The sequence below is a fragment of the Macaca nemestrina genome, chromosome 11 (genome assembly GCF_043159975.1).
Source record: "Macaca nemestrina isolate mMacNem1 chromosome 11, mMacNem.hap1, whole genome shotgun sequence".
NCBI lineage: Eukaryota > Metazoa > Chordata > Mammalia > Primates > Cercopithecidae > Macaca > Macaca nemestrina.
In genome coordinates, this window is record NC_092135.1 from 115,634,609 (window position 1) to 115,651,624 (window position 17,016).

Sequence of the window (17,016 nt, forward strand, 5' to 3'; positions counted from 1 at the left end):
ATCCTCTTGGGACTTTGGGGGCTGTTTGTTTCAGCTGTTCAGAGAGTTCTAAGTCCCTGGGAGCGGCATGCCCTGGAAACAGATTACCTCACTTTCCCAAGGTTGGAGTGGTCATCCCAATTGCTCCTCCCCAGAAGAGAGGTCTGACATGGCATGGGATAGAGGCCAGCGGCTCCTCTCTCAGTGACATGTCAATCCAAGATGCCAGGACAAACAGACTTCTTGTTTGTTCTCCAGCAGCTAAGTCTATGCCGTTACAAAGTGCTTTCCCATGCATGAATCAACGCCACCCTCTCAACTGTCCTGCAAGGCTGGCAGTGTGACGATGTCAACAATGATGGCAATGGCATCTGTGTGACTCTCTCCCTTGCCTCCTCCAAATCTTTGCTCAAATATCATCTCAGTGAGACTATCCTGCCTACCCTATTAAAATTTTGATCTGTCCACATCAGGGCAATGCCTATCCTCCTTACCCTGCTCCATTCTTTATGATTTTCTTTTCTCATGTGTGCCAACCATGAGAATGCACTGCACAGACCTCCAACTCCAGGTCATATAGTTGATCAAGGTCCTCAGCTGCTACGCTGTGAAAGCCATCACTGCATCAGAGCTGCTACCCCACCTCCCCAGGGCTGTTCCAGGCCAAAGACTGAGGCCATCATGGAGACATGGAACTCCTGGTATCCAGCTTTTGCTTGAGGACCGACTCCCTGATGGCTTCGCCAAGCCAGGGTTCCTCCACCCAATCTTCTCTCTCTCTCCTCACTCAAGGTCACATTTGCATGGTGGACTGGGGGCTCCCTGGAGCCTTTTCTGGCAGCCTCCTTTCTCCCTCCCACAGGCATGTCCTTTAAAGAACTCCTTGAATGTTATTTCCTGACATATGTAATCCTACAGTCAACCCAAACTAACACTCTATAGCACTTATGTTCTAATACACAAAATCCTTTACTTAGTGCATTTACTTTTATTTCTACCTCACCCACAGAAAAGCAAGATTTTTTTTTAAACTATTCTGTTCACTGATATATCCTAGGCACCTAAAAAATGACACTTAATGAATATTTACTAAATAAACAATGCCTATTTTCCAGATGGGAAAATGAGGCCCAGAGAGGTTAAGTGACTCTCCCAAGTGGCTCCGCCAGTAAGTATCAAAGCAGGGTTTAGGTACCTATCATCTCTTCCACTATGCGCACCTATCTCTCTTCCAGTCTCCATCTTCCTGTGTGTCTCTACTTACGGGTCTTTCTCTCATCCTTCTCTTCCTCAGGATGTTGTTTGCCTTTTGTGTGTTCAGTCTGTGTGTGTGTCCCTCGATGGCTGAAGTGGACCACTGTGTCAATAGTGCTTAGGGAGGTGGGACTCAGGAAGGGAAGAGACGTGGGTGGGAACTAAAGGCAGCCATGAAGGTGGAGGACTGGACAAGAATTCAAGGGGAAGGAGGAAGGCTGCATGGGGCAGCGAGAAAAGATACAAGAGGGCAAGTGCCCCTGGTGGGAGTTAAATGACCAGAACCCCGCCCTGCTTCCCACTGGCTTTGTGACATGGGCTCAGTCCCTTAACCTCTGCGAGTATCTATTCTTTACTGGATTGTTCCTCTCCACTGTATAAAGCCCATCTCAACACTCTTCACAGACAAAACCCCAAGTGAGCTGTGGCTGGCAAAGAGCTTTGTAGGTAGAAACCAAGGTGAGCTTCCTAATGAGCGAAGACAGGCAGCATGAGAACTATGGCCAGGTCCAGCGTCTCACCCACTCTGCTCTGGAGCCACATGCTGCTGCTTATCTGAGTGGTGAGGAAAGGGGGCTGGGGGAGAAAGAAATACTCGCCTTCAGCCGGTGGGATTCAGGCAGCAACAGAGAGTTTCTGGACAGTGAGTGTGGGAGAAGTGATGGAGCAGGTGCAGGGGAAGGTGGGCACTGCCTTCCTGGAGTGTGGGCCAGATCTCCCTGTATCCGGAATGATTTACACAAGGTCCTGCATTCACACCTGGGTGGGGAATGCATAGGCTCAGGAGGACAGCAGGTGGTGAATGTAGCCCTGGAGAGCTGTGGGCTCTTCCTGTGGGCTGCAGGAAGAGGTTGCAGGTGCTGCCTGCAGGAAGAGGCTGGGCCTCAACATGTGGCATCGTTAGAGCCCTGGCTGTGCAGACACTGTGCCAGGACCAGGAAGGAGAGGAGATGCATTGGTCCTGCCTCTGCCCAGAGCCCTCCCAGCCCTGAGACTCTTTAACTCTTGGACACTAAGGAGGGACAAGCGGGAGAATGTGGCAACCTGGTGTCCTGGTTGCTCCTTTACAATCAATCATAGAGGGTGACAAAATGCACAGTGCAGGCAATGGCTTCACCTGCCTGCTCCATCCCACCCAGCCCAACACCTGCCAAAGGGTGCAGCACACATTCTAAAAGGCTGACAACTGCCTGGTAGCAGAAACCTCCTGACGCTGCAGAAAGCACCTCTCTGGGCCTGCGGGAAGTCTCACTCATTTACAATGTCACTCAGGGGCCCCCACCTGCTCTGACACCAGGAAGCCGTCATCAGGGACAAGGATTGAAGACTGTCCATGACTTGCTGAGTGACACAGATGACAGACAAGTGACCAACCTGTCTCCATGACACCCCAAGCCACTGAGGAGGTGACCCTCATGCTTACCAGGTGTGCAAACACACCCAGTGCCTGGCACGGAGCGGGCCTCACAGCCTGTGCGTGGATGGTGTCTTACAAGAACGGAAACCCTTAAGCCCTGTTGTTAGGAGCTTTCGCTTGCTGGGAGGACTGAGGTGAGAAGGAAATGAGATTGCACTATGGAAGCACTTTGAGAAAACGGAAAAGGACTGTGGAAAGTTTGATTTGGTTGTTTTTAGCCTTTCATGAGTCTGGTGCCATGGGACTCTAAGGAAAGCTGTCTTACCAGTTTGGGATGACAGGGAAGTTGGAGCAGGTGACCCGAACCTACCCTTAACGCCATGTGTATGTGGAGCAAGTCACTTCATCTTTCTGAGCATTTTGTTTCTCTGAGTCTCAATTTCCTCACCTGCACAATGGGAGAAGGGCCAGAGAATCAGGGGTGTCCTTTGCAGTCAGATGTTTTAGGATCCTGTTCACACAGCCCAGGGAACAGCTGGGACATCTTGCCAGCCTCTCATGGTAGAAGGAGCATGAAGTCACAGGGCACACAGGTGCTCAGGCTCTGCCACCAGCTCCCTGTGGGACTCTCCAGGCCTCATTTCTGTCCTCTAACTGAGAAGATCCAGAGGCTCATGGCCCTCCAAATTCACCGCCAGCCCCAACAGTGCTGCATTCAACCACACCACCCATCCTAGAGGCAGAGATAGACACAGGCCCTGGGGGAAGGCCCAGGTGGAGCCTCAGGGAGCTCACTTCACACATGCCCTCTTAGCTAGTGCCTCAGGGAGCTGTGCAAGGTGGAGATGACTTTGCCCATTCCTAGCTCCACTGTGGATTGGGGTGCATATCCAGACATGAGACAGGTCTGTCTGCCCTTCCCTGCTCACTCTCACTCTTGCCCTGTCCAGCGTTCAATCCAATGGGTCTCATACCAGGAAACAGATGACATACTCCCTTCCCCAACTTTACCATTCGAAAGCAGGCTCTGTGTAGGGTCTTGGGGAGAATGTTAAAGCCTCTTTCCTCCAATATGTGTCTTTTCTGAGGGTAAAAATGCAATCAGTAGCTTTGTGGACTTGGGCGTGGTGATGGAGGAAGTAGCACAAAAAGCTAGGTGGATGTCACCATCTGGAGATTCATCCAGGCAGTGGTTGATGGAGACCTGGGCAGAAGTCTTGGCGGGTGCACACACTCTGCAAGGCACTGCAGGGACTGGCCTGGGGCCTGCACTTCCTGGGCCTCAGCTGCAGCATCTGAGCCAGGCCAGGACCATGGAGAAAGGACAGCTTCTGAGCCCAGTGGATCTTGGGCCTGGGGGAATCTCATTCTGCTGAGTCATGGACCCTTACGCAAAAGCGAGCCTGTCTGCTGGTGCTTCAGCCTCTGCTTGATCACCTCCACCAACAGGGTGCTCACTACCTCACTAAGCAACATGTTTCACAGTGGAACAACTCTGGATTATAAACATTCCTCCATGGACGGAATCAAAATTGCCTCCCCTGAGCCCGAGAAATGCCTCTGGAGTTTTCTAGAAGAAAATATCTGTGTGACCCCTACCTCTCTCCCACCTCCTTTAGCCATGACATGCTTGTGACCTGGGATACCTCTTCTCTGTAATTCAGTTCAGCTGCCCTCCAGGAGAAAAGTACAAAGAGAAACAACCAAGAAGACCAATGTGACCTGTGGCTCTAGCATTTCCAACTCTGCAATGATCAAGAAACACCAGGAGAAAAGCATATAAAACCTAAAAATGGGCACAGCTCCCAGCCCCATGCTCTTTTTGCTGTCCCCGCCTTTGAATTGTTTTACACTCTCACTTCATTTGGAGAAAGTCAACGGGGAGGTGGAATAAGCAAGGAATACAGTGACTGAGACTTTAAAAGTTCTGGGTTCTGGTCCCCTCAGTCTGCAAACAATTTAACAAAAGAACTGAATAACCAAATGCCCCTCATACAGTTAAGGTTTCCCTGACACTGGAATCCATGCATGGCTTTAGGCTCAGGATCATGGTATCTGATGGATTCTCTTTCCTTCTACCCGGGAGGCGATAAGAGTCACTAAGTTGCCCCGTGGAAATTAAGAGCAGGGTTCATCTCCACTGTCCCATCTAGATGAAACCTTGGGTAAGAGGTGGTCTCAGATCTTTTTGAGGAAGTCTCCGTGAATCCCACAGAACAAAGCTGAATTTTGGCAACATCCCACTGTCCCTGCACTGCAAAACAAGTAGCAAAGGGGACAGGCGGCCATGCTACCAGGAGGGCTCAGAAGGAGGACAGCCTCTATAGGTATCTTGGAGACCTGCTGGGGTGCATTGTCAGCCTGTGTGAGCCAACATATGCCATGGTAAAGCTGACAGCAGGGGCTGGCAAATCTAGAGCCCTATAATGACCCGGAGGCCAGCTGACAACAGCGCCACACTCCCTCATTAAGATGCCACTAGGACATGGTGCACCTGATGGCGGCTTTATTTGCAGATCCTGGCTCCTGCTGGGCACGCTTCCACCTTTCTGAGCTGTAGATGCAAAGATGACTCAGACTGCAGTGGATATTTCCATCTACACAGCCCAAACTAAATTCAACACAGTTACCGCTTCCCCAGCTCCATTCCCGAGGCCTTCCTGCCACACTGCCGTGTACACTGAGGGACACTCACCATTTCTGAGGCCCCATCTTAAAAGGAAGAAGAGCAGGCTGGTCCCACATCACACCCCAAGTTCTGAAAGGCTTTCCTGGTAGGAGCTATCTTCCCACTAGCCTGTCACATTAGGATAAAGTCACCTCCTCCCTTTGTTGATGAGCTTTGAAGAACCACTTGGCCTCACATGCTCAGTCCTTTGGTTGGATGTGCCTAACTCCACTGCTCTTACCTCCTGACTTGAGCCTGGCCAATCAAAGTCACAGTGATGGGCACTGACTCAAGACAAGCCAAAGAGACCCAGGACAAGAGTTTTGGGGTAAAATTCCTGCAAAACAAAACAAACACTAGGGAATGCTCCACTGGGGATGCTAGGCTACCCTTACTTATATCTTCCTATATACGTTCCTTTATGTCTAGAGGCTTTAAAATTTAAATTAGCCAGGTGCAGTGGTGGGTACCTATAATCCCAGCTACTCCAGAGGCTGAGGCAGGAGAATGGCATAAACCCAGGAGGTGTAGCTTGCAGTGAACCGAGATAGTGCCACTGCACTCCAGCCTGGGTGACAGAGCAAGAATCCGTCTCAAAAGAGTAAAATAAAATAAAATAAAATTTCCTATGAATACTCCAGGACACGTAACACTCTAAACTTCAACTAGTTAAGTAGGAATTAGTGAGCCATAAGCTGAGAACTTGACAGTGATGTGGTATGGGGCTGATAACAAGGACACCAAGAAAAGAAGGGAGAGGAAAGAAGAACACAAGCAAATTTCTTTGGTTTTTCATCCATTTCATTTTCCACCCCCCGCCCCAACAAAAAGCACATTTTTTCCAGCAGAGCTCTAGTGTTTGTTAGAGTCTGTTATTTCCAATTCTTGGAAAGGCGGTCACCCACATAGGGAATCCCTGACAACACTCCATTAGGCAGAGTGTCCAAGCAACCAGAAGGCCCCATGGATGTTCAGTTGAGAAACATAATGATGATGAATCCTGTCCATATTGTTTATGATTTAACAACTGGTTTATTACGTAGGATGTTCTGGGTCACTCCTGGGAAACTATTTAAACAAATAATCTGTAGCTAAATGATCTAATAGAACAAGTGTTGTCAGGTTCTTGGAAGAGGCCCATGATATAAAGCTATTCATAGATTCTTAGAATTGGAAGGTACTTTTAACATCTTCTAATAAGATTCCTTTACTATATTAGTGCGTAGACTGGGGCCTAGAGAAATTAGGGAATTTGCCCAAGGTCAAAATTTGCATTCTTTACTCATAATCTTACCCTCAAAGGACTGACATCATTTCTACCACACTGACATCTTTCTGGTGTAATGGAAAGACCTGTCTCTAGTGCAGGTGCTGACCATCAGCAGTGCATGACCTTGGATAAGAGGCTGAACCTTTCAATACCCAGTCCACTAGAAAGCCCCTGGGAGCCTATCAGTTACGTAGTTCCCTTTGGAAGAAAATCACTTTATGAAGTCATTTCCTGCAAAAATTATAGCAGTGTGTGCCTCAGGTGTTGAGAAAAACCAACCCTGCCACCCTGTCACAACTTTTTGGGCCAGGAAGAAGGGAGCAGCCATATCAGCTGGCTGAGGGTAGGAAAGACCAAAAACCTCAGAGATGGGACAGTATGACATCTTCCCAGCAAGCACACAGGTCCTGACAGCTCTCCTTGGGATGCTTAAATGCTAGGTGTGGTGGACTCTCTTGGGTATCTGTTGAGCAAATCTTACCCCTTTCTCCTTTCTAGGAGACCTCAATTTTATTCAAGTGTCTACCCTCCCCCTCTTACCCTGTGTGCCTTCAGATTTAGGTTCTGGTAATCTCATCTTCCTGACCAGTGTTTACTTCAAGGACTCAGGTTTAGGCCAATCAACACAGGGCATTCCCCTGGCAATGTTAGCTGTCCAGAAGTGAGTGCATGACCTAAGTTGGTCAATTCAGGTGGATAGGAAGGATTTTTATTCCATGCTTTCCCTATGTGCCTATATGTGAAATAAGAAAGCACATTACCCCAGCTGCTGCTGGCAGCCCTCTTGAAACCATGAAGGAAGACAGCCTGAGCCAAGATCAAACCTTCCAGGGGAAAAGAGAAGAGCAAATCACACACAAAAAAACCAATCCAGAAATTTGGCAGAGAGTCTGTCCTACCTCTAGACTTTCTCTATGTGAGATTTAAATGTCTCCATCATTTAAATAAGCATGAGCCTCTTTTTTGTTTTTTGAAGTTGGAAACATCCTAACCCGTGGACTAGGTCAATTAAAATTCATATAGAAGAAGGTAAGTTTCTGGAAATCATGGTGAATCCTAAATGAGGTGAAGGGTTTGCTCAGTGTTGTACCCCCACAGTTCTGGAAGCACAGGCTCCCCTGTGCTGCTCTGCTGTAGCGACCACATTCCATGCTATTCCACGTTCCTTTGTACATCTGAAACAAACCCCAGGAAATGATATTTGAATTTGACTTAGTGTGTCTCTTCTTATAACTGTTAAGAAGCGTGGCCAACACATTCTCTAATCTTCACAGTTTCCATCTGTGAAATAGGATTGATGATACTTACCAGCTAACCTTCATAGTCCACCTAATAAATGCATTGGTCATTTCCAAAACCTCATCTGTTTCTCTTCTACTCATCCCCTGTCTGTTCCCCTGACCATCTCAACAAAGAGTAGGGCCAGGTTTGGTGGGAAGGAGAGGATGAAAGTGGATGTGCTAGAGCCACGCCCTCAACAGGCACAGTATGCTCTATGGACAGGCCAGAGGCTCTGAGACACTAGAAATTCACTAAGACGGAAGTGCATCATCCTCTGCCTCCAGCCACTGCCTGAAACACCTTGCAGAATGGCTGAAGAATTCCACTTCTCACTGGGTGTTGTCTGTCAGTCCTTTTTGCCTTTGGAAATCCATGCATTCCGTTCTAGGGCACAAGACAGTGCTGAAACTCTGCTCTTCTGACAGAACTTCTGGCAGATAGAGACTGGGCCACGTTCTGAGAGTGGAACCATCCCTGTGTGGGACAGGGACATCAAACCTCATTGTACGAGCCTTCTTCTTCCCAACACCACCACATCACCACTACATTTCAGCCAGGACCCCTGGTTAGCAGTGAACACGCGGGGCAAGCAGGTAGAGAAAAATAAACAAAACAAAATAGCATGATGTTGCCTAGAAGGCACATATGAGTCTCTTCCTTTTCACCCAAGGATAAGGGAGGCAATCAGTCTTCTTTGACCACCAAGATTCTAACCCCAAAATAATTTTCCATTCCTTTGTGTCTCAGTCTATTTTGTGCTGTTATTTTTTCCAAGTGCCACAGACTGGATAATTTTTTTTTTTTTTTTTTTTTTTGAGACGGAGTCTCGCTCTGTTGCCCAGGCTGGAGTGCAATGGCCGGATCTCAGCTCACTGCAAGCCCCGCCTCCCGGGTTCACGCCATTCTCCTGCCTCAGCCTCCCGAGTAGCTGGGAGTACAGGCGCCCGCCACCTCGCCCGGCTAATTTTTTTTTTTTGTATTTTAGTAGAGACGGGGTTTCACCGTGTTAGCCAGGATGGTCTCGATCTCCTGAACTCGTGATCCGCCCGTCTCGGCCTCCCAAAGTGCTGGGATTACAGGCTTGAGCCACCGCGCCCGGCCTGGATAATTTATAAAGAACAGAAATTTATTTTCTTACAGTTCTGGAGGCTGGGAAGTCTAAGATCAAGGGGCCAGCATATGGCAAGGGACTTCTTGCTATGTTATCCCATGGTAGAAGGTGGGAGGGTGAAAGAGATAGAGATAGAGATAGAGATGAGAGACAGAGAGAGAGAGAGACACCAAACAGCTAAACTCGCACTTCCATAAGGAAACCACTCCTGTAATAACAAGCCCTCTCCCATGATAACTGCACTAATCCATTCACCCCACCTTCTTGGTCTAATCACCTCTCATTAGGCCCCATGTCCCAAAACTGTAGCATTGGAAATTAAATTTCCAACATATGATTTTTTGAGAGTCACATTCAAACCATAGCACTTTGGAACCACATATGAAGCATTTAGATGCTCTATTTGAAAAACAAGGAGATTAGAGCAGAGAATCATCGAAGTCACTTCAGATCACGTATTCTTAGTTACACATCTCCTGGAGAGGAATTCACGAGATGCCTGGAATCTCAGTTTTGAGCCAAGGAGCTTCTCTCTGGCCTCAATGTCCCAGCTGCACTGCGGAGCTCTACCTACTTTCAGAGTTTACCTAGAATCAGAGAGGAATGAATATGGGAAAATGAAGCATAATTACTTCATTTTCATATACGTGAATAGTATCAAAGTATTTCCTGGTGTTCTCTTCTTTAATATCTCTCTCTCATTTTTTTTTTTTTTTTTTTTTTTTTATGACGGAGTCTGGCTCTGTCGCCCAGGCTGGAGTGCAGTGGCTGGATCTCAGCTCACTGCAAGCTCTGCCTACCAGGTTCACACCATTCTCCTGCCTCAGCCTCCCAAGTAGCTGGGACTACAATTGCCTGCCACCTCGCCTGGCTAGTTTTTTTGTATTTTTTTTTTTTAGTAGAGATGGGGTTTCACCGTGTTAGCCAGGATGGTCTCGATCTCCCGACCTCGTGATCTGCCCGTCTCGTAATATCTCTCTCTCTCTCTCTCTCTCTCTTTCTCTCTCTCTCAGCATAGAGAAGGGGATGACTTCCCATCTTTGGTCTTCCTGCACATTTTTGTCTCTCTCATCTCAGCATTTTTGGAGATGTGTGGGACCTCTTTCCACAGGTCTACCCAGTTGGGACAGGCAACCCAACCTTTCATAAATGAGTCCAGTGTGCAAACAGCAGTCTACACTGTGGCACTCTGGAGCTGCGCCTTAGCATGGTCTTTCCTCCCCCCAGACCTCCCGCCTCAGGAGCAGCTGCATGGGTATTAAGACCAGACTGGGCCTCAGCAGTTCAACCACAGGTCACAGCATGGCCCGTGCACACCCGATAGGCCGCGGAGGTTCCCGGCCAGGCCTTCCTGCCCGCCTGTCAGGGAAGGGGGTGCACAGCAGCCAGTTCCACCTGGCTCCTGATCTGTCTTGGAATGCATGGGCAAGGGGGGTGGGATAGCCCGTGAGGCAAAAAAAAAAAAAAAAAAAAAAAAAGGTCTGCTCCTCTTCCCATTTTACATCTTTCTCTCTTTTCAGCTTAGCAAACTAAAGTTCAAATCAGGGTCAGGGAAAGGGGGTTGCTAATGGAGTTCAGATTTCAGACATAGGAGGAGCTGGGAGGCAACTGCTGGGCCTCTGTTTACGGAATCATGTAGGACGTTTTCTCATTCCCCAGCATCAGCTGCTGAGCACCTACTATATGCCAGACTCTGTGAACTAGGGCTGGGGATACCAATATGGTTCTTCGGACCCCACAATGAAGGCACAGACGTCTCAGTGGTGACAAAAGTGCGAATGGTGGTTTGTGGAATGTGCAAAGGGCTGTGAGAGCTCCGTGAGAGGCTATGCAACGCTACTTTTTCATTCGAAAGACGGAAAAGGGCTGTGCACTATTCGAAGGCAGAAAAGTTAGCAAATGGTTCTTCCATCTAGAAACAGAACCAGCTTATGTCTCAGACATGATTTCTAAAGTAATCCTCGCCTTGTCCTGACTAGGGTCAAACTTCACATCTTGTCTCTGTAAATGAACTCCCTGACTGTGCATGACACGTGGCCTGTGGCACCCAACATAGCAGGAAGGTTGGCCTGGAGCAATACTTGTCTTTATTATTTTATTCAGTCACTCAATCAATCAATAAATGTCGATTAAATGCCTACTATGGATTATTAAATGCCAAAAATCAGATATATGATGAACATGAATAGGAAAAAATGGGATAGAATAGTTTTAATTGGAACATTCCTGAAAAACAACCTAAGACATATAATTATTATACTTAATCCTCTTCTATATTCTTGGCTTCTTCTACCTCTGTGCCTAGCCTAGCCTAGAGCTCATTTTCACCAATTCTTGACAAATGATAAAAAGTTTGGTGAAGCATGTACAGGTAAGGACTTAAGAGATAATATTACTAAGGAAGTATCTGTACCTCAGTAGAATGCCCTGAAATTCAACAGTTCAGCCAACCTTCAGTGAAAATCCAGTTGCTAAAGGACATTACACTAGGCATCAGAAAATCAAAGACAAATAAAACATCTTTCCAAGGATAAAATAAATTACACAACACAAAAATACAAAGCTGAATGTTCAAAGTCTAAGAAACCTGCAGAGGAATGTGGGGGATTTAGAGGAGGGAAAGCTGGGAAATCCAGGAAGGTCTCATGGAGCAAGCAGCATGGAGACACATCTTGCTGGGTTTTTTTGCAGGCAAAGATGAGAATAGGCAAGGCATTTTAAGTGGAGGAAAGGACATGAACAACGATGGAGAAATGCATGGTGAGTCTCTGCTTTCAGCTGGAGCCAGAGTTCAGAGTACACATAGGGCACCCAGGTAAAATGTCAATAATAACAACATTGAGCTCTTAATATATGACAAGTGGTCTTTGTTTAATCCTCATAACTCAGTTAAGTAAGTAAGGTGATGCTTCTACTCCCATTTTACAGGTGGAAAAAACTGAATTTGGCATTTCGGCTAAGAACATGCTTGCTTCCTGGCCCCTTGCTCCCAGCCCAGTCTACTAAATCTCTCTTGGGCATGGAGAAGTTAAATAACTTGCCCAAGCTCATATCCCTATTAAGTAGTGAAGCTAGGATTTGAATTCAGACGATCTGAACCACCACATCATAATTGCAGGGCCAAAAAGTGAAGGGCTATAGAGTCTACATGTCAGTCTGGAGAACCTGAGTTTAATTTTACACACCTTGGATTGTGACATGATCAAAGATCTGCCGAGATTAACAGTAGTGACTAGAATGACTTGGAGGGAAGAGAGACCCGAGGCAAGCCTTCGATTAGCAGGGTAGGAGGAAGGGACTACTTACTGCTCAACACCTGTCTCTGACACAATTCTACTGAAGCTTGAGACCTTGGCACATCTTAGAGATAAAGTGGACTTAAATGGCCTAGTCAAAATGCCTTTTTATTCAATTCCCTATAATTATTCACTGATATGGATGTGAATAATTGTCTGTACATCTATAATTCCCTGTGCCCTCTTAGCTAGGAATATAATGCCGTGCTTCTCTAAGGCCTCAAGACATCTTTGTGTAAAAAGCTCTTATAGCCAATGTGACTATTGATTAGAGCTGTGTTTCTCAAACTATGTTCCAGGGAATACTTGGTCTCATGAAATGCCACCCCCATCCGGCACTCCTCAAAAAAGGATTCTGTGCTGGTCAAATAAATTTAGGAAATCCTCTATACTATACTGTCTACCCCCTGGGAGAATTACCATGCACACCTATATATTAAAAGTTCTGATAACTCCTATGGTAAAGAAACATGCTTAACTTTGTTTAACCCAGTGTTTTCCAAGTGTGTTTAATCAGAAAACACTGCATTCATGTAGCACATATTAAAAACCCAAGACATAGGGGTCTGCAGAAAGCTCTTGGGAAACACCACCTTAGGAAATTATTTCTCTCATTTTCTTCCTTTATTGTCAATATAATTCTTAGGAGGAATAATAATAGCTGCTATTCATTTAACTCTAGGGTTCGTCCAAGTGCTTTTACCAATATCATCTCATCTTTTAATGTTTGAAGCTTCAGCCCGACCTATCTTTCAAATTCCTTCTTTTTCCTTCCTTGAAGCAGAATCCCAAAGGATTACAATTATGTGGGTATATCTCAGAAAGTTAACACCCATATCTATCTCTTTTTCAGATCAGAAGGGTACAATTTTCTACTACTTAAAAAAGAGAGAGAGAAATCCCTTGCTCCTAACAGATTTTATCAGTTTCTAGGAATTACTTAAAATGCACTTACAATAGTAAATGTCAAAGATTAACACTTCTCAACTCCCTTAAGAGGTCACCCCCAACCATTTTTTCTGATACAAACTACTTTCTCTTAAGTATTACCTTACAAGGAATACAATTAATTGAAAGTAAAACATTTTAAAAGAAAATGAGGATTTTTAAATAAAGCATTTTAATTGCCAAATGACTTTCTCTCTAAAAATATTTACATTCAAAAACACAGCAAAATCAGAGGGCAATGCTTAACTCAAAGGAATGACTGTAATAGATTTTAGGCTGTAAGAGGAATATTTGGGAAGGTGAGGGATGTTATTTTTATCCCTCAAACCACCTCACACAGGCAATTGCCGCCTTTGTCTGGTTTATTGTGTTCATTGCTACCTCTTCAATCTCCTTCTGAATTCCTGGAATGCATAGACATTAAAATTCAAAGTGGTATGAATCCTGGCTTCATCACTGACAATTGAATAGTGTTTCTGAAACCACCTTTCTCGATTTCTTCATTGTTAATTATAATATAGCACTACCTAATAACACTGTGTTGTTGCAAGGATAAAATTGGAACAGATGCAAAGCATCTAGTTCCCTGCCCAACACACAGCAGGTAGTCAGTAAGTGTCGGTTATAGATCTACATTTTAGTTGGCAACTTGTAGGCAAGAGAGATAACCAGTAGCCCAATGGTATGTCTCTATGATTTCTACTTAGCATGAAAACGTGGGTGAAGGCTTGTCCTCTCTCCCCATGGAAACCCAAGAGGAGACTTCAGAAGACTATTTGCTCCCCACTCACCCCCACCTTTCTGGCACTGAATCCCATTCATCCCACAATGACAGCTGTCCTGGGCCCCATCTAAGGTGCCTGACCCTCGGAAAGGGAGGCCCAGAGAGCACTCATTACTTCTTTGCAGCTGTGGTCACAAAACCACGTAAGAAAGTGGGGCACAGAGAGAGATTTAGTAGACTGGGCTGGGGGCAAGGGGCCAGGAAGCAAGCATGTTCTCAGCCAAAATGCCAAGTTCAGTAGCTTGAATAAAAACCATCCTAACCTCCAAGGCCCCGAGGTCACCATCTGGACATGGAAAATCACCATCAATAAATTACTATGGGCCACAGTACTGTGGGATTTCAAAAGAAACTGGACTGCATGAGTTCAAGCTTGGGTTCTCCCTTTAGCCGCCCCTGCATTCTACTGTTTGAAAGGATAAAAGGTTTTTCATCCCAAACGGGACTGTAAATGCACTGGAAGCTGGGGCAAGTTGCTGTGATGAGGGTGGGGTTGCCCCTAATGCCCCATTCAATAGAGCTTGACACTAACTAGAGGGCCAACGCCCACCGTTGCTATTTTCTTCCCCCTTGGCTTCCCAGTAGGCAAAGTTGGCAGATCAGGGAGCACCTGTATCTACTGTGAATCCCTGCTATCCCTCCAACCTCCACCCTGCATTACCCAAGCCCGGAAAAGAGACGCCCTCCTCCTGTCTCTGCAGTCCCCTAGGAATCTTCCACAGGTTGTCTGAAGTATCACCTGCAACCAGAGTGATGATGAACTTCTGTCTGCCCTGCTGGGCTTTGCACAGTCCCTGAGTCTGGTCACTCCAGGCCCAAGCAGAAAGCTAAAAACCTGGTGTTGCAGACATGAAGACAAAGGGCCTGCTGGGCTGAAAGCATTCCAGTCTCCCACGTTCAGTAGGAAGGGGTGTTTGGCAGGGAGGAAAGGTCATTAATGCAGACAGTTTATGTTTTCCCAAGCCAGCATTCCTCACAAACAGCTGTGTTTATACAGAACTAGAGGAGAGGGAGAGAGAGACAAGAGGAAGGACAGTGTCCTAGGGATGACATCATTCTGTCCTGTCTGCTTCGACTCCCACCACTGGTGGTGGGGGCTGGGGGAATGGCAGCAGGCTGGTGAACGTGCTTGGTGTAAATACATGCAGAGTGTTTATACATGAGTGTGTTTATTAGATATATATTTTTCCTACCCTCCACTCTGCTCCTTCCCCACTCGCTCCCAGAGCATCCTAATACATTTTGCAGAACACTATTTTTCCTGTAACAGCAACCTCAGAGGAAGGCGAGATTCAGGGGCTCATGTTCACTCCTCCTAATCTCTTTAACAAACCCCCCTCACAGAAGAAAAGCCTGACAGGAGGCAGAGTCATTAAAGTGAATTAAAATGCATCCAAGGAGAGATTAGCCCTAAAAGCCATTCCCATATCAGACAAAGGCCCCTTTCATGCAGACTCCAGCCGCTTGGAGTCCTGTAAGCAGAGATTAGGGAACAAATTCTCAGAACCTAGAAGCACTGGCTCTTCGGGAAACGGGCCAACACTTAACCTCCCCTGGATAGATCTCAAGAACTCAGCTTCTGCTTAAACTATACTTGGGCTTCCTAAGGCCCTCATCGTAAGGGAAAGGGGCTCCACTCAGGCACACGGATTCTCCCCAATCCCTCTTTGTTGAGCCAGGTCTATCCCTAACACAATCTGGATAACCAAGGCCCTCACCTGTTCTGAAACTCAGCCAGAGGACATAGTGTGCTCATTCCCCAGCCTTCTACATCAGGGTATCAGGTAGGAGGTCCTTCCACGAATGGTCCGAGTATAGTCCCTTCTGCACTGCATCTGCAAATATCCTCCTGAGCACCTTTTGGTTCAAGCTGAGACTTCCGTGATGTGCATGTGAAGAGATGACTGGATATGATTTCTGCTTTCAAGGTAACCAGTAGAGGCTGAGATCTGATGGAAAAAAATGTTTCCCCCACCCAGCCTCGAATCAGCCAGTTTCCCATGACCAACCTTAGAATTCCTCTTTGTTTTGGATCTCCCCACTTCCTTGTTTCATGCTCTTTTTCCCTCACTTCTCCTGGGGATCACTTTCCCACATAAGCTATTCACATATATGAAGGTTAATATTATGTGTCAACTTGGCTGGGTCATGGTGCCCAGACATGTGGTCAAACATTATCCTGGATATTTCTGTGAGGGTATTTCTTAAATAAGGTTCACAGTAAAGCCAGTGGATTTGGGTAACGCAGATTGCCCTCCATAACATGGGTGGGCCTCATCTAACTGGTTGAAGGACTAAATATAACAAAAGACTGCCCTTCCCCAAGCAAAAGGGAATTCGACAGCAGATGGCAGTCAGACTTAAGCTGCTTGGGCTTTCAGCTCTGCTTGGGCCTTCAGCCTGCTGACCCATCCTACAGATTCTGGACTTGCCAGTCTCCATAACTGCATGCACCCATTCCTTACAATAAATTTTGTATATATTTATACACACACACACACACACACACACACAATCTTTTTGGTTCTGTTCTCTGGAGAACTGTGACTAAGACAATACATAAGTCTTTGTCTCAGGCTCCACTTTCTGGAAAACTCAGCCCAAGACAAAAAAATGATGTTGAGTTTGAGATTACTGTGGGAGAGGGAGGTGAAGATGGCAATCCAACCAGTGGTACCCACAAGAGGAACGTGGACTCAGGACTAACACACATGCCAGTGGTGCTTGAAGCCAAGAGAATGCATAGAGTGAAAAGAAACATGACATGGCCCTTCAAAGGCTCAAAAAATATTATGCTGGATTCCTTGTCCTCACTCAAAATAAATTAACCCTACTTCTTTATACAAACTTACTCAAATGTTTTGAGAGAAGGAAAAAAAAGAAAATCTCATTAAAATAAATAAAAGTATCATTGTACCCATAAAGTATGAGTACATATATGGTTCTCACCAGGGTCATAATTTCAACTTGAGATGTTGGAAAACCAATTGCCTCATTCACCCCATCCTCCATCTGATCTCCTGCTGTAACAAGGCTACAGCAGTCACACTGGGCTGTGTATTTCCAGT

The 17,016-nt window shown here is 46.3% G+C and overlaps 1 long non-coding RNA gene across 17 annotated transcripts in view; it reads right to left on the reverse strand.

Annotated features, from left to right (window-relative positions):
- The window catches only part of LOC105481195 (uncharacterized), a 285,138-nt gene extending 275,551 nt beyond the window's left edge, over positions 1-9,587 (reverse strand). For 13 of the 17 annotated variants that reach the window (XR_011610034.1, XR_011610039.1, XR_011610046.1 and 10 more), the window contains exon 1: positions 1,200-9,587. This is a non-coding gene — a long non-coding RNA (uncharacterized lncRNA). The remainder of the gene's footprint in view (positions 1-1,199) is intronic. The other 4 variants (XR_011610043.1, XR_011610040.1, XR_011610041.1 and 1 more) reach the window with 1 other exon arrangement.
- Positions 9,588-17,016: the final 7,429 nt, after the last annotated feature.